Source organism: Salvelinus namaycush, chromosome 33, assembly GCF_016432855.1.
Source record: "Salvelinus namaycush isolate Seneca chromosome 33, SaNama_1.0, whole genome shotgun sequence".
NCBI lineage: Eukaryota > Metazoa > Chordata > Actinopteri > Salmoniformes > Salmonidae > Salvelinus > Salvelinus namaycush.
Window position 1 is genome coordinate 33,648,209 of NC_052339.1, and position 24,979 is coordinate 33,673,187.

Consider the following 24,979-nt stretch of genomic DNA (forward strand, 5'->3'; position numbering starts at 1 on the left):
ACACACACACACACACACACACACACACATCCACAGCTGTGGCGAATCAACTACTTCTCTCAGGCCAGGACACGTGGACACCCCCACCCACCAAACCACAGCTAAACTTGAAGAGCTGACATAGAAATAGATTTACAGTTTATTTTCTCTTAGTCCATGTACAGGGTGCCTTTCTGCAGTGACTATGGTGCCTTCGTCCATGTACAGGGTGCCTTTCTGCAGTGACTATGGTGCCTTAGTCCATGTACAGGGTGCCTTTCTGCAGTGACTATGGTGCATTAGTCCATGTACAGGGTGCCTTTCTGCAGTGACTATGGTGCATTAGTCCATGTACAGGGTGCCTTTCTGCAGTGACTATGGTGCCTTAGTCCATGTACAGGGTGCCTTTCTGCAGTGACTATGGTGCATTAGTCCATGTACAGGGTGCCTTTCTGCAGTGACTATGGTGCCTTAGTCCATGTACAGGGTGCCTTTCTGCAGTGACTATGGTGCATTAGTCCATGTACAGGGTGCCTTTCTGCAGTGACTATGGTGCCTTAGTCCATGTACAGGGTGCCTTTCTGCAGTGACTATGGTGCCTTCGTCCATGTACAGGGTGCCTTTCTGCAGTGACTATGGTGCCTTCGTCCATGTACAGGGTGCCTTTCTGCAGTGACTATAGTGCCTTAGTCCATGTACAGGGTGCCTTTCTGCAGTGACTATGGTGCCTTAGTCCATGTACAGGGTGCCTTTCTGCAGTGACTATGGTGCCTTCGTCCATGTACAGGGTGCCTTTCTGCAGTAACTATGGTGCCTTAGTCCATGTACCGTGTGCCTTTCTGCAATGACTATTGTGCCTTAGTCCATGTACAGGGTGCCTTTCTGCAGTAACTATGGTGCCTTCGTCCATGTACAGGGTGCCTTTCTGCAGTGACTATGGTGCCTTAGTCCATGTACAGGGTGCCTTTCTGCAGTGACTATGGTGCATTAATCCATGTACAGGGTGCCTTTCTGCAGTGACTATGGTGCCTTCGTCCATGTACAGGGTGCCTTTCTGCAGTGACTATGGTGCCTTAGTCCATGTACAGGGTGCCTTTCTGCAGTGACTATGGTGCCTTCGTCCATGTACAGGGTGCCTTTCTGCAGTGACTATGGTGCCTTCGTCCATGTACAGGGTGCCATTATTGATTAACTGTGTGACTGACTGTGTGTTTGTATGAAGGACCGATTCTCTGCGCCTCCATGCACTCTCTCTGTTTCTCTCTCTTTCTCACACACACCCACACACCAGGGTTTCTTTTAGGAACATTTTGGTGGCGGACAACGTGACCGGCAAAATATACATTTACCGGACATTTGAGAAATTTATCGGACATTTGAGAAATTTACCTGACATATGACAAATTTACCAGACATATGACAAATTTACCTGACATATGACAAATTTACCTGACATATGACAAATTTACCAGACATATGACAAATTTACCAGACATATGACAAATTTACCTGACATATGACAAATTTACCAGACATATGACAAATTTACCAGACATATGACAAATTTACCTGACATATGACAAATTTACCTGACATATGACAAATTTACCAGACATATGACAAATTTACCTGACATATGACAAATTTACCAGACATATGACAAATTTACCTGACATATGACAAATTTACTGGACCTCTAAATGCATTGGGTGCGTACCACATTAGGGAATCCACCCACGATGCTCAAAAATCCCATTTAGATGATTGTAATTCATCTCATCAGAATAGAAAATAGCCTGTAAAGTTGTAATCAAATAGAGTAGAACCATGTTAATAAACTAACATGACAGGTTTTATTGACAAGCAAAACATTGCCTGTTGCGTCTTCATCCCTGCTATAAATCATAAATGAATATCATTTAAAAAACACATTAATAAAACACAACTTCAAAATATAATATTCGTGTAATATAATTTGGGAACAACCTGTCCTGTTGGCAGCACTGCCCCCTCAAGATTCTGAGCCTGCTTGGCAGGGTTGGTCCTGCAAAGCCAAAGCCCCCTAAAGGGAGAGCATACTATACAAGTAAATTCTCAAAGCTGCTAATGAGAACCTTGACGACCTTGTACCTAGCCGGTGGGGATTCCGGTGGGGTGCCCCCACCCAGGCAGTGGCAGTGCTGGCAACACTAGCTGCAGTAACCCATGGGGAGGGGGTCACACTCGGACATTCAGAGAGGGGGTATATTATTGTGGCCCTGGTGGCACGAAATCAAGTCGGGCTGCATGGAGATGCTTGGGAACATGGTCAAAATGGATGACCGTATTGTGGGTGTTTCAGGAAGAAGGTGTACATTTGACCTCCATCATTTAGGATGTGACAATGGTAAATAAATCTCTACATTTATGCTCATTTTTTGCGCGGTCTTGCAGGCCTTCTCATGCAGCTGCAACTGCAAGTACATTTGTAAATCATGATCCATCTTGAGTTGGGCTCTGGGATGGTGCAATTGTTGAGAGGGTGAGCTTATGGTTGTGTGGGGGTAAGGGCTGAATGTGTGTGGGTGTATGTGTGTATCCCACAACTGTTGCGAAGGAAGAAGTAAAAGATGTTAGGGACTATAGAGGATGATTCACAGCAATATGTAATAAAAATAGAGGTGAGGGCGATGGAAATGCATTTGGCAATGGATCTGCTTCGGTTCGGTGGATGGCGCTGTGTGCACTTTTCGAAGGATGGATCCCAGTCGGTCCGGGGCTGTGCGATGCGGGGGGTCGGGGGTGGTCTGCCGGTCATTGGGATGACAACCCAACTCGAGATGGGGGCTTTTGGCGGGTGGAATAGTGGGGACCAATTGGAGGTTTGCTTAGTGGAGATGCAAATGTCATGGTACAACTATATAGACACTCAATCATTATGTTACTTTTTAATAGGACGTTTACAAACATATATTTTGATAAAAATAATTGAAAGGTGTGTCTCATTATGGTAAGTGGTGAAATAAGTATAGCCAGTTACAATTGTAATGGCTTAGCAGATAATAAGAAAAGACGATCAGTATTTACCTGGCTAAAAGAGAAGGATTATAATATCTACTGTTTACAGGAAACCCATTCGACAGTTTTAGATGAAGTTTTGTGGAAAAAGAACTGGGGGGGGCGAAATATATTTCTCCCATGGGCAAAGAAATTCAAAAGGGGTGATGGTTTTAATTAATAATAACTTTGATCCAAATGTGCAACTTGTCCAAACAGATCCTCAAGGTAGATGGATTATTTTAAATATGTTATTGGACAATAAACATATATGGCTTATTAACCTATACGGTCCGAATAATGATGATCCAAGCTTCTTTGACAATATATATAAGAATGTATCAACTACAAGCAACACTAGACTCTATTATTATAGTGGGAGATTTTAATACGGTCTTAAATACCTCTATGGACCGGAAAGGAAATCACACTACAAACTATCACCCTCAGGCACTTAAGGAAATCAGGAATGTCATGGATATATTGGAATTAGTGGATATATGGAGACTTAAATACCCTGACCTAGTGAGATATACATGGCGGAGGCTTAATCAAGCTAGTCGCCTTGACTACTTTCTTATATCATTCTCTCTGGCACCAAAAGTTAAAAAGTGTTTGATAGGGGACAGAATGCGGTCGGACCATCACATAATTGGCATATATATTACTCTTACAGAATTTCCACGTGGGCGAGGATATTGGAAATTTAATCAAAGCCTACTAGATGATAAATTGTTTAGAACTAGGACAGAAGAATTTATAACTGACTTTTTTAGACATAACATAGGTACAGCAGATCCCCATATTGTATGGGACATTTTTAAGTGTGGCTTTAGAGGCCATGCAATTCAGTACTCATCTATAAAACAAAAGCAATTTCGATCAAAAGAGTCCATATTAACAAAGGAAATTGAAGGACTAACAGTACAGTTAGATAACAATAAAAACGGTACCATAGAGGCACAGAATAAGTTAGAGGAAAAACAAAAAGAAATGGAGGAACTTATTCAAGAAAGATCCAGTGTAATATATTACAAAAATAAAGCGAACTGGATGGAATATGGGGAAAAATGCACCAAATTCTTTTTCAATCTTCAATATAGAAATGCTACCAAAAAAAACGTATTAAAACTTGTTACAAATGATGGAGTCACGCATGATTCACCAAATGATATTTTGAAAGAGGAAGTAAAGTACTTTAAGAATATATTTTCGTTTCAGGCTCCTCCATCTCCACTAACTGAAACTAATTGTATGGATTTTTTCCCTAATAATAATGTAAAATTAACATCTGTACAGAAAGACTCATGTGAAGGCCTAATTACAGAGGAGGAACTACTTGATGCAATTGGGGCCTTTAAGGATGGGAAAACTCCAGGACTGGATGGCATACCAGTGGAAGTATACAAACATTTTTTTGATATACTCAAAGGACCATTATTAGCTTGTTTTAACCACTCCTATATAAATGATAGATTATCAGACACGCAACAAGAAGGTGTGATATCATTATTACTGAAACAGGACCCAAGTGGTATATATAAAGATCCAGTCCATTTAAAAAATTGGAGACCTCTTACACTTCAGTGTTGTGATGCAAAAATCCTAGCAAAATGCTTGGCGCATAGAATAAAAAAAGTTTTGTCAGATATTATTCATCCTAATCAGACAGGTTTTTTACATGGACGATACATTGGAGATAATATAAGGCAAGTACTGGAAACAATAGAACACTATGAAATATCGGGGACACCAGGCCTGGTTTTCATAGCTGATTTTGAAAAGGCTTTTGATAAAGTACGACTGGAGTTTATATATAAATGCCTAGAATATTTCAATTTTGGGGAATCTCTTATAAAATGGGTAAAAATTATGTATAGTAACCCTAGGTGTAAAATAGTAAATAATGGCTACATCTCAGAAAGTTTTAAACTATCTAGAGGAGTAAAACAAGGTTGTCCACTATCGGCATATCTATTTATTATTGCCATCGAAATGTTAGCTGTTAAAATTAGATCAAACATTAATATTAAGGGATTAGAAATCCAGGGCCTAAAAACTAAGGTGTCATTGTACGCTGATGATTCATGTTTTCTTTTAAAACCACAACTAGAATCTCTCCACGGCTTCTTAGAGGATCTAGATACATTTGCTATCCTCTCTGGATTAAAACCAAATTATGATAAATGTACCATATTACGTATTGGATCACTAAAAAATACACATTTTACATTGCCATGTAGTTTACCAATTAAATGGTCTGACGGTGATGTGGACATACTCGGTATACAAATCCCAAAAGAAAGAAATGATCTCACTCCAATACATTTTTATAGAAAGTTAGCAAAAATAGATAAGATCTTGCTACCATGGAAAGGAAAATACCTGTCTATTTGTGGGAAAATCACCCTGATTAACTCTTTAATCATATCACAGTTTACCTATTTGCTTATGGTTTTGCCTACACCTAGTGACCTGCTTTTTAAATTATATGAACAAAAAATATTCAATTTTATTTGGAACGGCAAGCCAGATAAAATTAAAAGGGCCTATTTATATAACGAATATGAATTCGGAGGGCAGAAATTATTAAATATTAAAGCATTAGACCTCTCACTAAAGGCATCAGTCATACAAAAGTTATACTTAAATCCAAACTGGTTCTCTAGTAGATTGGTACGAATGTCTCATCCTATGTTCAAGAAGGGCCTTTTTCCCTTTATTCAGATTACACCTGCTCACTTTCGGTTGCTTGAAAAGGAAATAATCTCCAAAATATCTTTATTTTTTAAGCAAGCCTTAGAAAGTTGGTTGCAATTTCAGTTTAATCCACCTGAAAGGACGGAACAAATAGTACAACAAATCTTGTGGTTAAATTCAAATATAGTAATTGATAAAAAAACTGTATTTATCGAAGAAATGTTTAAAAAAGGTATAATTTTTGTGAATGATATCATAAATAGGACTGGTGGAGTAATGTCACACATGCAGCTAACACAGACATATGGAAATGTCTGCTCTACCCAAAATTACAACCAATTAATTGCAGCATTACCACAAAAATGGAAGAGGCAGGTGGAAGGGGATAAAAGTAAGGAACTTGTATGTCGGCCTTATATTAAAGAACATAAATGGTTAAAGAAAAGTGTGATAAATAAAAACATATACCAATTTCATTTAAGGACCAAAAAACTTACAGCTGTGCCATATAAATTGCAAAATAGTTGGGAAGAGATTTTCGATGTACCCATTCCATGGCACATGGTGTATGAATTGATACGCAAAACAACGCCGGATTCAAAACTTCGAATTTTTCAATTTAAATTATTGTACAAAATTCTTGCAACTAATAGAATGTTATATATATGGGGGATACAATCTTCCCAGCTCTGTAGATTCTGCTGTGAGGAGGCAGAGTCATTAGACCATTTATTTTGGTATTGTCCGCATGTAGCTCGTTTTTGGTCACAGGTCCAGGAATGGTTGAAGAATTGCAACATTTGCGTAGAACTAACGCTACAGATAGCAATACTGGGGGATTTGAAAAGCCATAGTCAATCAATCAATAATATAATAATTATTTTAGCAAAAATGTTTATTTTTAATTTACAATCCGTGGAAGCTATGAGAATAGGAAGATTCAAATCTTTTGTGAAGCATCACAGCACAGTTGAAAAATATATGGCAAATAAAAATCCGAAATGGATGATGTTGGAAGATAGATGGGAAAGGTTGAGTGGAGCTGAAGGGTGGGACTAATAACAAGATAAACAATGTAGGGCATACGGGATCTGTGAAATGTGTATAGGTGCGGAGCTATTGTGAAATAGCACAGTTACAAGTGGAAATCAAACTGGATGGACAACAGAAATAGAGGAAGGACTAAGAACAAACAAGAGAGAACTATTATAAAGTAGACTGTGTCTGTAAAATGTGTATAAGATGTATAAATTGAAGGTAAAAACAGAAATGTTTATCAGTTTACTCCAATTGGGGGATCGGTGGTAGGGTTTGCGGGGAATAATAATAAAGGTATACTCTTTAAAAAAGTATGTATGTCTATGTAGGTATGTGTATGTATATATGTGTATATGTATGCATACGTGAATGGATATATATATTTACCCCAAAAAATATGGGGGTGTCACGCCCTGGCCTTAGTATTCTTTGTTTTCTTTATTATTTTAGTTAGGTCAGGGTGTGACATGGGGAATGTTTGTGTTTTGTTGGTTTTGGGTGATTATATGGTAAAGGGGGTGTTGGGTGTAGTGTATGGGTTTGTGTTGAGTGCATGTGTCTAGCGTTGTCTATGTTGGTTTAGTTGTCTAGGAGAGTCTATGGTTGCCTGAATGAGTTCCCAATTAGAGACAGCTGATTTCTGTTGTCTCTGATTGGGAGCCATATTTAGGGTAGCCATAGGCTTTCATTTGATGTGGGTAGTTGTCTATGTTATACGTTTGTAGCCTGTATGTGCACTACGTTTGATTAGCTTCACGATCGTTTATTGTTTTGTTTAGTGTGTAAGTGTTTTTGTTTCGTTTTGCCTTCGTCATCAATAAAAGAGATGGCGTATTTTCCTAATGCTGCGTTTTGGTCCGTCAATCCTCCACACGGTCGTGACAGGGGGATTGGAAATGATGCAGACAATTACATTGGAAGCAACATTCTTTCCGCAATATTAAGCTGATCCACCCCCCCTAAGAAAAAAAAAAAAAAAAAAACAACCTGTCCTGTAGGATATTTGTATTAACATTTCTATGAATAAACCACAAAACACAAATGTTTTCAAATACGATCTAGGTCTCTCTAATTTAATCAAGCCTAGGCATGAACATTTTAATGAATAAATAACAAAACATGGCTGTCTTTGAACACCAGGGCCGGCCCGCCCCAACTCCCCATCCCCGCTGCATTTCAGCACCGCGGCAGTGGAAAGAGGGGACACTCTACACGGCCACAGAAAGAGGGGACACTCTACACGGCCACAGAAAGAGGGGACACTCTACACGGCCACAAAAAGAGGGGACACTACACGGCCACAGAATGAAGAAACTATCAAATTGATGTTGGACAATTACAAACTGTCAGGGGCAGAAAGACAGATGTTTTACCTTGTCAGCTTGGGGATTCGATCCAGCAACGTGGTTCATTGAGAACATTTTGCAATGCTCCTGTGAAACGAGGCAAATCGCGCCGTGTATTTATCAAAGCACTTGTTTCCAAAACTCAAATCTGGCCTAGGACGGCAGCAGAACTGCTAGGGCTGGGCCTGACCAAACACAATCATTTCCCTCTGATATACGTGCGTTTCGAGCGGACCTTTGCCCGCTCAAAGTGAGCCGCTGCTGTTTGGAAGGCTCCCTCCTTTCAGTAGCATCAGCCTCGCTACCTTGGTTACGGGGATAGTCAACACGGTCTTCGCTCAGTGGGGTACACTTTGCGGAAGTCCTTTAATGAGGAGCTCGTGTCTTCTGTGTGATTTAGAAACACATCTGACAGTAATGTCCCAGCAGCTTGAGGATGTCTCATCCTATGAAGGATTTTTGCCTTGGAAGTTTTTTTAAATTTAACATTTACTTAACGAGGAAGGTCAGTTAATAACAAATTTTTATTTACAATGATGGCCTACACCGGCCAAACCCGGACGACACTGGGACAATTGTGCACCGCCCTATGGGACTCCCAATCACGGCCGGAAGTGATATCGCCTGGATTCGAACCAACTACACCATTATTTTACAATATATATTTGTTTTATTCTCCCGGACAATTTGGCCACCAACAATTGTATTTAAAACAAACTGGGACTCCTAGGCCACAGGCCAGGCTCACACTGTTAGTCCGAACTGGGACTCCTAGACCACAGGCCAGGCTCACACTGTTAGTCCAAACTGGGACTCCTAGGCCACAGGCCAGGCTCACACTGTTAGTCCACACCGGGACTCCTAGGCCACAGGCCAGGCTCACACTGTTAGTCCAAACTGGGACTCCTAGGCCACAGGCCAGGCTCACACTGTTAGTCCACACCGGGACTCCTAGGCCACAGGCCAGGCTCACACTGTTAGTCCAAACTGGGACTCCTAGGCCACAGGCCAGGCTCACACTGTTAGTCCAAACTGGGACTCCTAGGCCACAGGCCAGGCTCACAATGTTAGTCCAAACTGGGACTCCTAGGCCACAGGCCAGGCTCACACTGTTAGTCCAAACTGGGACTCCTAGGCCAGGCCACAGTCATTTCAAGCAGGTAACTCCACCAGCTTATCCAATGAAGTCATTAAGGACCTGGAACAAAGGGACATGTGACAGCTCACCATGGACTACAACTGGGAAATGTTCACCAATGTCCCAAACCCTACATCATAATGTCGTCTGGAAATGATGCAACCATTTAGTCATAGCCTTCAGGTCAAGTCTTGACACGGTGTTTGGGGTCGACAGTTGTTAATGGAACGTGGAACAGAAAAGACCCTCCTCTGTTTCTATGTTTTCTATAATGGATCGGGGCAAAGAATGTCTGAAATGTCCCAATGATAAACTGAAGGTCAAGACTCCTACATGAAATTCTCTCTCTCTCTCGGAGGGATGAGAATTATCGTGTTTATCGTGAAGGGATGAGAATAGAGAGAGAGAGAGAGCGAGAGAGAGAGAGAGAGAGACAGAGAGACAGAGAGACAGAAAGGCAGAGGCAGAGAGAGAGAGAGACAGAGAGAGAGAGAGAGAGAGAGAGAGAGAGAGAGAGGAGAGAGAGAGGGAGAGAGAGAGAGAGAGAGACAGACAGAGAGGATAATCATGGACATGAACCATATCAGGTTGTGTCAACACTCACAGATGACACACCTAGGTCCAAAACGCCACTTTATTCCTGTCTCCATGACAACGATCCTTGCCATCCCTGACAATCAGGAACCTGCAAAGAGAGAGAAATTGGTTGAACATGTTCACCAGAGAGAACCTACTCACTCACTGCAATGGTCTGACGGAGTTGCTGAGCACAGTTTACCATCTGTTTCACTGTATTGACAAATACAGGGGTTTTTCGTCTTTGGTTGCCATAGCCTTTCTGTGTGTATCCATGGCAATATCTGTGTAGTTAGATGAGGGCATGCAGGGTCATGATGGTTCTAGTGTTAATAAAGGGTTTAGTAAACAACCACATTCCTCTGTCAACTACTACAATTAGTAAACAACCACATTCCTCTGTCAACTACTTCTAATATCAGAGTTAGGGCCTCAGCCTGTGTTAATAACTGAGAGTTAGGGCCTCAGTCTGTGTTAATAACAGAGTTAGGGCCTCAGTCTGTGTTAATAACAGAGTTAGGGCCTCAGTCTGTGTTAATAACTGAGTTAGGGCCTCAGCCTGTGTTAATAACTGAGAGTTAGGGCCTCAGTCTGTGTTAATAACAGAGTTAGGGCCTCAGTCTGTGTTAATAACAGAGTTAGGGCCTCAGTCTGTGTTAATAACTGAGTTAGGGCCTCAGCCTGTGTTAATAACTGAGAGTTAGGGCCTCAGTCTGTGTTAATAACAGAGTTAGGGCCTCAGTCTGTGTTAATAACAGAGTTAGGGCCTCAGTCTGTGTTAATAACAGAGTTAGGGCCTCAGTCTGTGTTAATAACTGAGTTAGGGCCTCAGCCTGTGTTAATAACTGAGAGTTAGGGCCTCAGCCTGTGTTAATAACAGAGTTAGGGCCTCAGTCTGTGTTAATAACAGAGTTAGGGCCTCAGTCTGTGTTAATAACAGAGTTAGGGCCTCAGTCTGTGTTAATAACAGAGTTAGGGCCTCAGTCTGTGTTAATAACAGAGTTAGGGCCTCAGTCTGTGTTAATAACAGAGTTAGGGCCTCAGTCTGTGTTAATAACAGAGAGTTAGGGCCTCGGTCTGTGTTAATAACAGAGTTAGGGCCCCGGTCTGTGTTAATAACAGAGTTAGGGCCCCGGTCTGTGTTAATAACAGAGTTAGGGCCTCAGCCTGTGTTAATAACTGAGAGTTAGGGCCTCAGTCTGTGTTAATAACTGAGAGTTAGGGCCTCAGTCTGTGTTAATAACAGAGTTAGGGCCTCAGTCTGTGTTAATAACAGAGTTAGGGCCCCAGTCTGTGTTAATAACAGAGTTAGGGCCTCAGTCTGTGTTAATAACAGAGTTAGGGCCTCAGTCTGTGTTAATAACAGAGTTAGGGCCTCAGTCTGTGTTAATAACAGAGTTAGGGCCTCAGTCTGTGTTAATAACAGAGTTAGGGCCTCAGTCTGTGTTAATAACAGAGTTAGGGCCTCAGTCTGTGTTAATAACAGAGAGTTAGGGCCTCGGTCTGTGTTAATAACAGAGTTAGGGCCTCAGCCTGTGTTAATAACAGAGTTAGGGCCTCAGTCTGTGTTAATAACAGAGTTAGGGCCTCAGTCTGTGTTAATAACAGAGTTAGGGCCTCAGTCTGTGTTAATAACAGAGTTAGGGCCTCAGTCTGTGTTAATAACAGAGTTAGGGCCTCAGTCTGTGTTAATAACAGCGTTAGGGCCTCAGTCTGTGTTAATAACTGAGTTAGGGCCTCGGTCTATGTTAATAACAGAGTTAGGGCCTCGGTCTGTGTTAATAACAGAGTTAGGGCCTCAGTCTGTGTATCCTAGTGGTTAGAGTGTAGAGGTGGCAGGTAGCCTAGTGGTTAGAGTGTAGAGGTGGCAGGTATCCTAGTGGTTAGAGTGTAGAGGTGGCAGGTATCCTAGTGGTTAGAGTGTAGAGGCGGCAGGTAGCCTAGTGGTTAGAGTGTAGAGGTGGCAGGTATCCTAGTGGTTAGAGTGTAGAGGCGGCAGGTAGCCTAGTGGTTAGAGCGTTGGATTAGTAACTGAAAGGTTGCTAGATCGAATCCCTGAGCTGACAAGGTAAAAATCTGTCGTTCTGCCCCTGAACAAGGCAGTTAACCCACTGTTCCCCGGTAGGCCGTCATTGTAAATAAGAATTTGTTCTTAACTTACTTGCCTAGTTAAAATAAAGGTAAAATAAAGAGATGGATCATTCTAAAAAAGGACCCCTCTCAGCACGTAGATGGACGGGAGATTAGCCCAGCTCACGTGCTGGTGGTAGATGGGAAATTAGGAGGACTGCAGCACATTACAATGTCTTTAAAAGCTGCTGTGTGTGTGTGTGTGTGTGTGTGTGTGTGTGTGTATGTGTGTGTGTGTGTGTGTGTGTGTGTGTGTGTGTGTGTGTGTGTGTGTGTGTGTGTGTGTGTGTGTGTGTGTGTGTGTGTGTGTGTGTGTGTGTGTTCTCAAAACACTACAAATCCCTTATTTCCCTGGAGATCTCCCCGCAGAGGAAGTACTCTAATTCTTGCCATAATTCCCTCAGTCATTACTGCCGATGCCAGTTTTCCCATGGGACTGTGGCGGTGGAGGGGGGGGCTGATGCCAGTTTTCCCATGGGACTGTGGCGGTGGAGGGGGGGCTGATGCCAGTTTTCCCATGGGACTGTGGCGGTGGAGGGGGGGCTGATGCCAGTTTTCCCATGGGACTGTGGCGGTGGAGGGAGGGGCTGATGACAGTTTTCCCATAGGACTGTGGAGGGGGGGGGCTGATGCCAGTTTTCCCATGGGACTTTGGCGGTGGAGGGGGGGCTGATGCCAGTTTTCCCATGAGACTGTGGCGGTGGAGGGGGGGGGCTGATGCCAGTTTTCCAATGGGACTGTGGCGGTGGAGGTGGGGCTGATGCCAGTTTTCCCATGGGACTGTGGCGGTGGAGGGAGGGGCTGATGACAGTTTTCCCATAGGACTGTGGAGGGGGGGGGCTGATGCCAGTTTTCCCATGGGACTGTGGCGGTGGAGGGGGGGGGGGGGGGGGGCTGATGCCAGTTTTCCCATGGGACTGTGGCGGTGGAGGGGGGGGGGGGCTGATGACAGTTTTCCCATGGGACTGTGGCGGTGGAGGGGGGGGGGGCTGATGACAGTTTTCCCATGGGACTGTGGCGGTGGAGCGGGGGCTGATGACAGTTTTCCCATGGGACTGTGGCGGTGGAGGGGGGGGGGGGGGGGGGGGGGGGCTGATGCCAGTTTTCCCATGGGACTGTGGCGGTGGAGGGGGGGGGGCTGATGACAGTTTTCCCATGGGACTGTGGCGGTGGAGGGGGGGGGGGGCTGATGACAGTTTTCCCATGGGACTGTGGCGGTGGAGCGGGGGCTGATGACAGTTTTCCCATGGGACTGTGGCGGTGGAGGGGGGGGGGGGGCTGATGACAGTTTTCCCATGGGACTGTGGCGGTGGAGGGGGGGGCTGATGACAGTTTTCCCATGGGACTGTGGCGGTGGAGGGGGGGCCGATGCCAGTTTTCCCATGGGACTGTGGCGGTGGAGGGGGGGCCGATGCCAGTTTTCCCATGGGACTGTGGCGGTGGAGGGGGGGCCGATGCCAGTTTTCCCATGGGACTGTGGCGGTGAAAGGGGGGGGCTGATGACAGTTTTCCCATGGGACTGTGGCGGTGAAAGGGGGGGGCTGATGACAGTTTTCCCATGGGACTGTGGCGGTGGAGGGGGGGGGGGGCTGATGACAGTTTTCCCATGGGACTGTGGCGGTGGAGGGGGGGGCTGATGACAGTTTTCCCATGGGACTGTGGCGGTGGAGGGGGGGCCGATGCCAGTTTTCCCATGGGACTGTGGCGGTGGAGGGGGGGCCGATGCCAGTTTTCCCATGGGACTGTGGCGGTGGAGGGGGGGCCGATGCCAGTTTTCCCATGGGACTGTGGCGGTGAAAGGGGGGGGCTGATGACAGTTTTCCCATGGGACTGTGGCGGTGAAAGGGGGGGGCTGATGACAGTTTTCCCATGGGACTGTGGCGGTGGAGGGGGGGGGGGGCTGATGACAGTTTTCCCATGGGACTGTGGCGGTGGAGGGGGGGGCTGATGACAGTTTTCCCATGGGACTGTGGCGGTGGAGGGGGGGGGGGCGATGCCAGTTTTCCCATGGGACTGTGGCGGTGGAGGGGGGGCCGATGCCAGTTTTCCCATGGGACTGTGGCGGTGAAAGGGGGGGGCTGATGACAGTTTTCCCATGGGACTGTGGCGGTGGAGGGGGGGCCGATGCCAGTTTTCCCATGGGACTGTGGCGGTGAAAGGGGGGGGCTGATGACAGTTTTCCCATGGGACTGTGGCGGTGAAAGGGGGGGGCTGATGACAGTTTTCCCATGGGACTGTGGCGGTGAAAGGGGGAGGCTGATGACAGTTTTCCAATGGGACTGTGGCGGTGAAAGGGGGGGGCTGATGACAGTTTTCCAATGGGACTGTGGCGGTGAAAGGGGGGGGCTGATGACAGTTTTCCCATGGGACTGTGGCGGTGAAAGGGGGGGGCTGATGACAGTTTTCCCATGGGACTGTGGCGGTGAAAGGGGGGGGCTGATGACAGTTTTCCCATGGGACTGTGGCGGTGGAGGGGGAGGCTGATGACAGCGATCCTGGGTGTTGTGGCCATGCCTGGCGTCTGGAAGGTTTGAGACGGTTGTCCCATGGTTAGGGAATAGGGAGTGTCTGCTGACTGGTGTCTGTGTGGCTCCCTAGTTTCCTACAATCAGTAGGACTAATGCAGAGCATCTATATATGACTGTCTCTGTCACTGTGCTTTATATATGACTGTCTTGGTCACTGTGCTCTATATATGACTGTCTTGGTCACTGTGCTTTATATATGACTGTCTTGGTCACTGTGCTTTATATATGACTGTCTTGGTCACTGTGCTCTATATATGACTGTCTTGGTCACTGTGCTCTATATATGACTGTCTTGGTCACTGTGCTTTATATATGACTGTCTTGGTCACTGTGCTTTATATATGACTGTCTCTGTCACTGTGCTCTATATATGACTGTCTTGGTCACTGTGCTCTATATATGACTGTCTTGGTCACTGTGCTCTATATATGACTGTCTTGGTCACTGTGCTTTATATATGACTGTCTTGGTCACTGTGCTCTATATATGACTGTCTTGGTCACTGTGCTCTATATATGACTGTCTTGGTCACTGTGCTCTATATATGACTGTCTTGGTCACTGTGCTTTATATATGACTGTCTCTGTCAATGTGCTCTATATATGACTGTCTTGGCCACTGTGCTCTATATATGACTGTCTTGGTCACTGTGCTTTATATATGGCTGTCTTGGTCACTGTGCTCTATAAATGACTGTCTTGGTCACTGTGCTCTATATATGACTGTCTTGGTCACTGTGCTTTATATATGACTGTCTTGGTCACTGTGCTCTATATATGACTGTCTTGGTCACTGTGCTCTATATATGACTGTCTTGGTCACTGTGCTCTATATATGACTGTCTTGGTCACTGTGCTTTATATATGACTGTCTCTGTCAATGTGCTCTATATATGACTGTCTTGGCCACTGTGCTCTATATATGACTGTCTTGGTCACTGTGCTTTATATATGGCTGTCTTGGTCACTGTGCTCTATAAATGACTGTCTTGGTCACTGTGCTCTATATATGACTGTCTTGGTCACTGTGCTCTATATATGACTGTCTTGGTCACTGTGCTCTATATATGACTGTCTTGGTCACTGTGCTCTATATATGACTGTCTTGGTCACTGTGCTCTATATATGACTGTCTTGGTCACTGTGCTTTATATATGACTGTCTTGGTCACTGTGCTCTATATATGACTGTCTTGGTCACTGTGCTTTATATATGACTGTCTCTGTCACTGTGCTCTATATATGACTGTCTTGGTCACTGTGCTCTATATATGACTGTCTTGGTCACTGTGCTCTATATATGACTGTCTTGGTCACTGTGCTTTATATATGACTGTCTTGGTCACTGTGCTCTATATATGACTGTCTTGGTCACTGTGCTCTATATATGACTGTCTTGGTCACTGTGCTCTATATATGACTGTCTTGGTCACTGTGCTCTATATATGACTGTCTTGGTCACTGTGCTCTATATATGACTGTCTTGGTCACTGTGCTCTATATATGACTGTCTTGGTCACTGTGCTCTATATATGACTGTCTTGGTCACTGTGCTCTATATATGACTGTCTTGGTCACTGTGCTCTATATATGACTGTCTTGGTCACTGTGCTTTATATATGACTGTCTCTGTCACTGTGCTCTATATATGACTGTCTTGGTCACTGTGCTTTATATATGGACACAGAGGGGTGTAGTGAAGGGGCTGAGGAGACAGAGTGGTGTAGTGAAGGGGTTGAGGAGACAGAGTGGTGTAGTGAAGGGGTTGAGGAGACAGAGTGGTGTAGTGAAGGGGTTGAGGAGACAGAGTGGTGTAGTGAAGGGGTTGAGGAGACAGAGTGGTGTAGTGAAGGGGCTGAGGAGACAGAGTGGTGTAGTGAAGGGGCTGAGGAGACAATAGAGTGGTGTAGTGAAGGGGTTGAGGAGACAGAGTGGTGTAGTGAAGGGGCTGAGGACACAGAGTGGTGTAGTGAAGGGGTTGAGGAGACAGAGTGGTGTAGTGAAGGGGCTGAGGAGACAATAGAGTGGTGTAGTGAAGGGGTTGAGGAGACAGAGTGGTGTAGTGAAGGGGCTGAGGAGACAATAGAGTGGTGTAGTGAAGGGGCTGAGGAGACAGAGTGGTGTAGTGAAGGGGCTGAGGAGACAATAGAGTGGTGTAGTGAAGGGGTTGAGGAGACAGAGTGGTGTAGTGAAGGGGCTGAGGAGACAATAGAGTGGTGTAGTGAAGGGGCTGAGGAGACAGAGTGGTGTAGTGAAGGGGTTGAGGAGACAGAGTGGTGTAGTGAAGGGGTTGAGGAGACAGAGTGGTGTAGTGAAGGGGCTGAGGAGACAGAGTGGTGTAGTGAAGGGGCTGAGGAGACAGAGTGGTGTAGTGAAGGGGCTGAGGAGACAGAGTGGTGTAGTGAAGGGGTTGAGGACACAGAGTGGTGTAGTGAAGGGGCTGAGGACACAGAGTGGTGTAGTGAAGGGGTTGAGGAGACAGAGTGGTGTAGTGAAGGGGCTGAGGAGACAGAGTGGTGTAGTGAAGGGGTTGAGGAGACAATAGAGTGGTGTAGTGAAAGGGTTGAGGAGACAGAGTGGTGTAGTGAAGGGGTTGAGGAGACAGAGTGGTGTAGTGAAGGGGTTGAGGAGACAGAGTGGTGTAGTGAAGGGGCTGAGGAGACAATAGAGTGGTGTAGTGAAGGGGTTGAGGAGACAGAGTGGTGTAGTGAAGGGGTTGAGGAGACAGAGTGGTGTAGTGAAGGGGCTGAGGAGACAATAGAGTGTTGTGTGTTCCTGGTGTGTGTGCGTGTGCGTCTGTGTGTGTGTGCGTGTGTGTGCAGCTGGGGCCTCTCGTGCATGTCTTCCTCTTTCTGAGTTTGTAACTGCACAGGGTGGGGTTGGAATAGTCATCCTTGCCAAAGCATTCCTCTCCACCTAACAAACTATCTCCAATTAGATCCAATCATATTTTCCTCTGTTCCCCCGTAGCTCCATGAACACCAGTGGGACCTTCCCTTTTAGAGGCATCACCAAAGGCAGATAGCTAAAGGCTATTGGCTGAGGCTCTGCTGCGTACGTGTGTCACTCTCAGAAATTACCATCAGCTTCCTGACAGATTAGCTGTTGTCCTCTGTAGTTCAGTTAGTAGAACATGGTCCTCTGTAGTTCAGTTAGTAGAACATGGTCCTCTGTAGTTCAGTTAGTAGAACATGGTCCTCTGTAGTTCAGTTAGTAAAACATGGTCCTCTGTAGTTCAGTCAGTAGAACATGGTCCTCTGTAGTTCAGTCAGTAGAACATGGTCCTCTGTAGTTCAGTTAGTAGGACATGGTCCTCTGTAGTTCAGTTAGTAGAACATGGTCCTCTGTAGTTCAGTTAGTAGAACATGATCCTCTGTAGTTCAGTTAGTAGAACATGGTCCTCTGTAGTTCAGTTAGTAGAACATGGTCCCCTGTAGTTCAGTTAGTAGAACATGGTCCTCTGTAGTTCAGTTAGTAGAACATGGTCCTCTGTAGTTCAGTTAGTAGAACATGGTCCTCTGTAGTTCAGTTAGTAGAACATGGTCCTCTGTAGTTCAGTTAGTAGAACATGGTCCTCTGTAGTTCAGTTAGTAGAACATGGTCCTCTGTAGTTCAGTTAGTAGAACATGGTCCTCTGTAGTTCAGTTAGTAGAACATGGTCCTCTGTAGTTCAGTTAGTAGAACATGGTCCTCTGTAGTTCAGTTAGTAGAACATGGTCCTCTGTAGTTCAGTTAGTAGAACATGGTCCTCTGTAGTTCAGTTAGTAGGACATGGTCCCCTGTAGTTCAGTTAGTAGAACATGGTCCTCTGTAGTTCAGTTAGTAGAACATGGTCCCCTGTAGTTCAGTTAGTAGAACATGGTCCTCTGTAGTTCAGTTAGTAGAACATGGTCCTCTGTAGTTCAGTTAGTAGAACATGGTCCTCTGTAGTTCAGTTAGTAGGACATGGTCCTCTGTAGTTCAGTTAGTAGGACATGGTCCTCTGTAGTTCAGTTAGTAGAACATGGTCCCCTGTAGTTCAGTTAGTAGAACATGGTCCCCTGTAGTTCAGTTAGTAGAACATGGTCCTCTGTAGTTCAGTTAGTAGAACATGGTCTTCTGTAGTTCAGTTAGTAGAACATGGTCCTCTGTAGTTCAGTTAGTAGGACATGGTCCTCTGTAGTTAGTAGAACATGGTCCTCTGTAGTTCAGTTAGTAGAACATGCTCCTCTGTAGTTCAGTTAGTAGAACATGGTCCTCTGTAGTTCAGTTAGTAGAACATGGTCCTCTGTAGTTCAGTTAGTAGGACATGGTCCTCTGTAGTTCAGTTAGTAGAACATGGTCCCCTGTAGTTCAGTTAGTAGAACATGGTCCCCTGTAGTTCAGTTAGTAGAACATGGTCCTCTGTAGTTCAGTTAGTAGAACATGGTCCTCTGTAGTTCAGTTAGTAGAACATGGTCCTCTGTAGTTCAGTTAGTAGAACATGGTCTTCTGTAGTTCAGTTAGTAGAACATGGTCCTCTGTAATTCAGTTAGTAGAACATGGTCCTCTGTAGTTCAGTTAGTAGAACATGGTCTTCTGTAGTTCAGTTAGTAGAACATGGTCCTCTGTAGTTCATGGCGCTTGCAAGGCCAGAATAGTGGGTTCGATTCCCAGGACCACTAATACATAAAATGAATGCACGCATGACTGTAAGTCTTGTTTGATAAAAGCATCTGCTAAATGACACATTATAGCTGTATATTCTATCATATCTGCCACTCTCAGAAATGACCATCTGCTTCTGGACAGATCAGCTGTTTGAGTCACAGATGTTTATAACCAGTCTGAGATGACACTCTGGATTTCAGTGCTCTGTTTCAGGGGTTGATCCCTGAAGTCTACTGGTGATTCAGTGAGCCAGGTGCTGCTGGTCTACACACAGTCTACTGTTGATTCAGTGAGTGAGGTGCTGCTGGTTTGCACACAGTCTACTGTTGATTCAGTGAGCCAGGTGCTGCTGGTTTGCACACTGTCTACTGTTGATTCAGTGAGCCAGGTGCTGCTGGTCTACACACAGTCTACTGTTGATTCAGTGAGCCAGGTGCTGCTGGTCTACACACAGTCTACTGGTGATTCAGTGAGCCAGGTGCTGCTGGTCTACACACAGTGTATTGGTGATTCAGTGAGCCAGGTGCTGCTGGTCTACACACAGTGTATTGGTGATTCAGTGAGCCAGGTGCTGCTGGTCTACACACAGTGTATTGGTGATTCAGTGAGCCAGGTACTGCTGGTCTACACACAGTCTACTGGTGATTCAGTGAGCCAGGTGCTGCTGGTCTACACACAGTGTATTGGTGATTCAGTGAGCCAGGTGCTGCTGGTCTACACACAGTGTATTGGTGATTCAGTGAGCCAGGTGCTGCTGGTCTACACACAGTGTATTGGTGATTCAGTGAGCCAGGTGCTGCTGGTCTACACACAGTCTACTGGTGATTCAGTGAGCCAGGTGCTGCTGGTCTACACACAGTGTATTGGTGATTCAGTGAGCGAGCTGAATCAACAGATTTAATTTTTCCCGTACGAAAAAGGTATCAACCCCAACAAAAATGTCCATGAATTATAATCCACATAATCCCATTTCCTGTTGCTGCGGGATTATCTTCCTGCTGTAGCAAACTGTACACAACCAGAGACCATTCTTATAATAATATTTTGAAATTGTTCTTTTGAATGTCAATGTGGTGCAATTGTGTAAAGTGGGTCATTTTACCCAGACTCTATATTTTATAATAGAAGTCCTGCAAAACTGATAGGTTCCATTCTGTACTTAAATTCGAGACTCCAGTCTTCAATTGACTTGAGTTATTAGGCGACATGCCAAGGCTAGATGGGCAAAATCACAGTAGTTGTTTTTGTGCAGAATCTCTTATAGGCTGTGTCCAAACAAAATGGTCGACCTTGGCATGTTGTCCTGACTCTTTGAAAATGCTGTTTTTCCTCTGATGGGAATGTCGATCTGCCTGAGTTTTCTCACACATAGTTGTCTGGTCTCTTCCGTCCCTCTCCTGCCCCCCGGCTGTGTTGAATGTGTTCTTGAGAGCGGGTGTTAAGATTCACCGGATTAATCCTGTTTTTCCACAGAATCGCTACGTTTACTGCCAGAACCTGATCCGTCGAGGACTCCTTGACCGGACGGCTAACTCGTCAGATGGAAGCTCTTAAAATGATGTGTCGAGTTATACTAACTTCCCCTGAGAAACGGGCCTCTCCCAGGGCTCCTGGACAACCGTGTTGGCTCGCGTCACAGATGAAGGCTTTCAGATGTTCTGGCTTACACTGCCCTGAGAAACAGACAGAAGCCAGACACGGGTTTGTCTTTTGAGTGGTCTGTCCTCACCTTACCGGAACAGCTATGGTTTGACTCACTCCACCTATAGATGTGCTTGGTACAGTGGACAGAAGCCAGACACGGGTTTGTCTTTTGAGTGGTCTGTCCTCACCTTACCGGAACAGCTATGGTTTGACTCACTCCACCTATAGATGTGCTTGGTACAGTGGACAGAAGCCAGACACGGGTTCTCGGGTCCTCTATCTTCGCTTGCTTTTCAAAACCCATTTGCTGAGAAGCGGGAAGGGACCTCTGACTTTGTCATCCAATGGGTTTTGAGAAGGAGGCTAGGAGAGAGGACGTGAGGAATCAAGGAAATAGCCATTGTGATTCTCCCACAGTGAGAGGTGTGACAGAGGTTGATAGTTCTGCTATCTTCACCTGTGGTCTGTGGGAGAGTGTAGAGTTGGAATCATTTTACTACCAGAAATAAGACATGTACTGTAGTATTCTAAAGTGTGTAATGGGAACGGAGAGTCATTTTGCGTGTTCTGTGGTGTGTGTGTGTGTGTGTGTGTGTGTGTGTGTGTGTGTGTGTGTGTGTGTGTGTGTGTGTGTGTGTGTGTGTGTGTGTGTGTGTGTGTGTGCGTCTGTGTGTTGTGTGTGTTCTGTGGTGTTGTGTGTGTTCTGTGGTGTTTGTGTGTGTGTGTGTGTGTGTGTGTGTGTGTGTGTGTGTGTGTGTGTGTGTGTGTGTGTGTGTGTGTGTGTGTGTGTGTGTGTGTGTGTGTGTGTGTGTGTGTGAGGTATCTCTCTGAGGAACACAGACTCTGCCAGTTTGCTGAAACATCTGGCCATGTCTATTTTCTCTCTCTCTCTGTCCAAATATAATCATGTATGGTTTAGCTCTATTATAAACCATTGGTACATTTGATCCTGTCGAGCTAACCACGAACACACACACACACACACACACACACACACACACACACACACACACACACACACACACACACACACACACACACACACACACACACACACACACACACACACACACACACACACACACACACACACACACACACACACACACACACACACACAGACGGGCATGAAGGGCATGTTTGTCTGTTAATGTTCCCCATGCTGTTCCCCGCACCCAGGTCAACCCTGATGTCTACAGGTCTGTTGTGTCCACCCAGCTCAGCCCTGATAGGTCTACAGGTCTGTTGTATCCACCCAGCTCAATCCTGATAGGTCTACAGGTCTGTTGTATCCACCCTGCTCAACCCTGATAGGTCTACAGGTCTGTTGTGTCCACCCAGCTCAACCCTGATAGGTCTACAGGTCTGTTGTGTCTACCCAGCTCAACCCTGATGTCTACAGGTCTGTTGTGTCCACCCAGCTCAATCCTGATAGGTCTACAGGTCTGTTGTATCCACCCAGCTCAACCCTGATAGGTCTACAGGTCTGTTGTATCCACCCAGCTCAACCCTGATAGGTCTACAGGTCTGTTGTGTCCACCCTGCTCAATCCTGATAGGTCTACAGGTCTGTTGTGTCCACCCTGCTCAATCCTGATAGGTCTACAGGTCTGTTGTATCCACCCAGCTCAACCCTGATGTCTACAGGTCTGTTGTGTCCACCCAGCTCAGCCCTGATAGGTCTACAGGTCTGTTGTGTCCACCCAGCTCAACCCTGATGTCTACAGGTCTGTGTTGTCCACCCTGCTCAACCCTGATAGGTCTACAGGTCTGTTGTGTCCACCCTGCTCAATCCTGATAGGTCTACAGGTCTGTTGTGTCCACCCAGCTCAATCCTGATAGGTCTACAGGTCTGTTGTGTCCACCCAGCTCAACCCTGATGTCTACAGGTCTGCTGTGTCCACCCAGCTCAACCCTGATAGGTCTACAGGTCTGTTGTGTCCACCCAGCTCAACCCTGATAGGTCTACAGGTCTGTTGTGTCCACCCAGCTCAACCTTGATAGGTCTACAGGTCTGTTGTGTCCACCCAGCTCAACCCTGATAGGTCTACAGGTCTGTTGTGTCCACCCAGCTCAACCCTGCTGTCTACAGGTCTGTTGTGTCCACCCAGCTCAATCCTGATAGGTCTACAGGTCTGTTGTGTCCACCCACCTCAACCCTGATAGGTCTACAGGTCTGTTGTGTCCACCCAGCTCAGCCCTGATAGGTCTACAGGTCTGTTGTGTCCACCCAGCTCAGCCCTGATAGGTCTACAGGTCTGTTGTGTCCACCCAGCTCAACCCTGATGTCTACAGGTCTGTTGTGTCCACCCAGCTCAGCCCTGATAGGTCTACAGGTCTGTTGTGTCCACCCAGCTCAGCCCTGATAGGTCTACAGGTCTGTTGTGTCCACCCAGCTCAGCCCTGATAGGTCTACAGGTCTGTTGTATCCACCCAGCTCAGCCCTGATAGGTCTACAGGTCTGTTGTGTCCACCCAGCTCAGCCCTGATAGGTCTACAGGTCTGTTGTATCCACCCAGCTCAGCCCTGATAGGTCTACAGGTCTGTTGTATCCACCCAGCTCAACCCTGATAGGTCTACAGGTCTGTTGTATCCACCCAGCTCAACCCTGATGTCTACAGGTCTGTTGTGTCCACCCAGCTCAACCCTGATAGGTCTACAGGTCTGTGTTGTCCACCCAGCTCAACCCTGATGTCTACAGGTCTGGTGTGTCCACCCAGCTCAATCCTGATAGGTCTACAGGTCTGTTGTGTCTACCCAGCTCAACCCTGATAGGTCTACAGGTCTGTTGTGTCCACCCTGCTCAACCCTGATAGGTCTGTTAGAGTTCTTTCCGTCCATGGATTAGCTGATGTTTTATTGTGGACATCATCTCATCCAGCCACGCAGCCAAAGCCCTGAAACTCTCTGTCAGTTACTGAAGTGAAACCAGCTGTCTGCATCATGTCTGGAGATTCTCTCTCTTCCTTCTCTCTCTCCACCTGACTTGTCCAGAACAGCATGTGTCAATTCTGTCCCCTGCTCTTCGACTCTCACATGACTCCCCCAGCTCGCTGACTGAGGAATCAGCTGAGGTGTAAATCAATATTGGGAGGTAGCAGTGGTCACCATGGGAACATCCCATGATTCTCATAAACTTCCTCCACCCCGGGATCCGTTATGGCGTTGGGACAGACACACACACACAAAGTGGTCTCAATCATTTGTGATATCATTTATCTTAAAACCACTTGAGAGACATAGTTCCAGCAGACATCCTGAACCTTGTTTTGAGCTTGTTCTTCACAAAGAGAACATACTTGCTCTGCCAATTCTTTACTGACATAGTTTCTTGTTGCTCCTACTAATAACATAACAATCCAACCTGGCAAACACAGTGTTGGTGTACAGCCACCCACAGCCCAACGGGAAGGGATTACTTCCTCATCTTCAACCAAACAACCCTTGGCCTTCGTGTCCTGAAATAGCCGTTGACTCTAGCTGGTGCATGAATGATGAGGAAGGAATAAACTGGCAGCAAGAACAAATGCTGACTAAGGTCCTCCAATCATGGAAGAGGGCGACTATTCACTGGGTGGGAGGCGGGTAAGTGGAATGACAGAAAGCAGAAGGAGAGGAAAAAGACAAGGATATAGTTGAGAGGGGTGAGGTGGGGTGAGGTGAGGTGAGAGGTGAATGGAGGGGAGGAGAGTTGAAGGGTGGGGGGGGGGTGAGGTGTGAGGTGAGGTGGGGTGAGAGGTTAATGGAGGTGAGGAGAGTTGAAGGGTGGGGGAGGGGTGAGGTGAGGTGTGAGGTGAGGTGAGGTGGGGTGAGAGGTTAATGGAGGGGAGGGGAGTTGAGCGGTGGGGGAGGTGTGAGGTGAGGTGGGGTGAGAGGTTAATGGAGGGGAGGGGAGTTGAGGGGTGGGGGAGGGGTGAGGTGAGGTGGGGTGAGAGGTTAATGGAGGGGAGGGGAGTTGAGCGGTGGGGGAGGTGTGAGGTGAGGTGAGAGGTGAATGGAGGGGAGGTGAGGTGAGGGGTGAGATGAGGTGAGGGAAGAGAGAGAGAGAGAGGAGGGAGGGGAAATACATGCACACATTACTAAAGGCTAGCTGACAGAGAAGGTCAACCAAGGCTGCCCAGTCAGTGTGTTCTGGGAGAAAAGCGAGCCGACTCTGGGCATGTGGATGACAGTGATTGAGAGCACATGGTAAACATCCTTCCAGCTGGGCAAGGTCTATCCAGCAGAACCCCAGACAG

The 24,979-nt window shown here is 46.1% G+C and overlaps 1 protein-coding gene across 5 annotated transcripts in view; it reads left to right on the forward strand.

Moving 5' to 3' along the window:
- The window catches only part of LOC120028121 (abl interactor 1-like), a 133,068-nt gene that overhangs the window by 37,016 nt on the left and 71,073 nt on the right, over positions 1–24,979 (forward strand). The gene's annotated exons all lie outside the window — the stretch shown is intronic.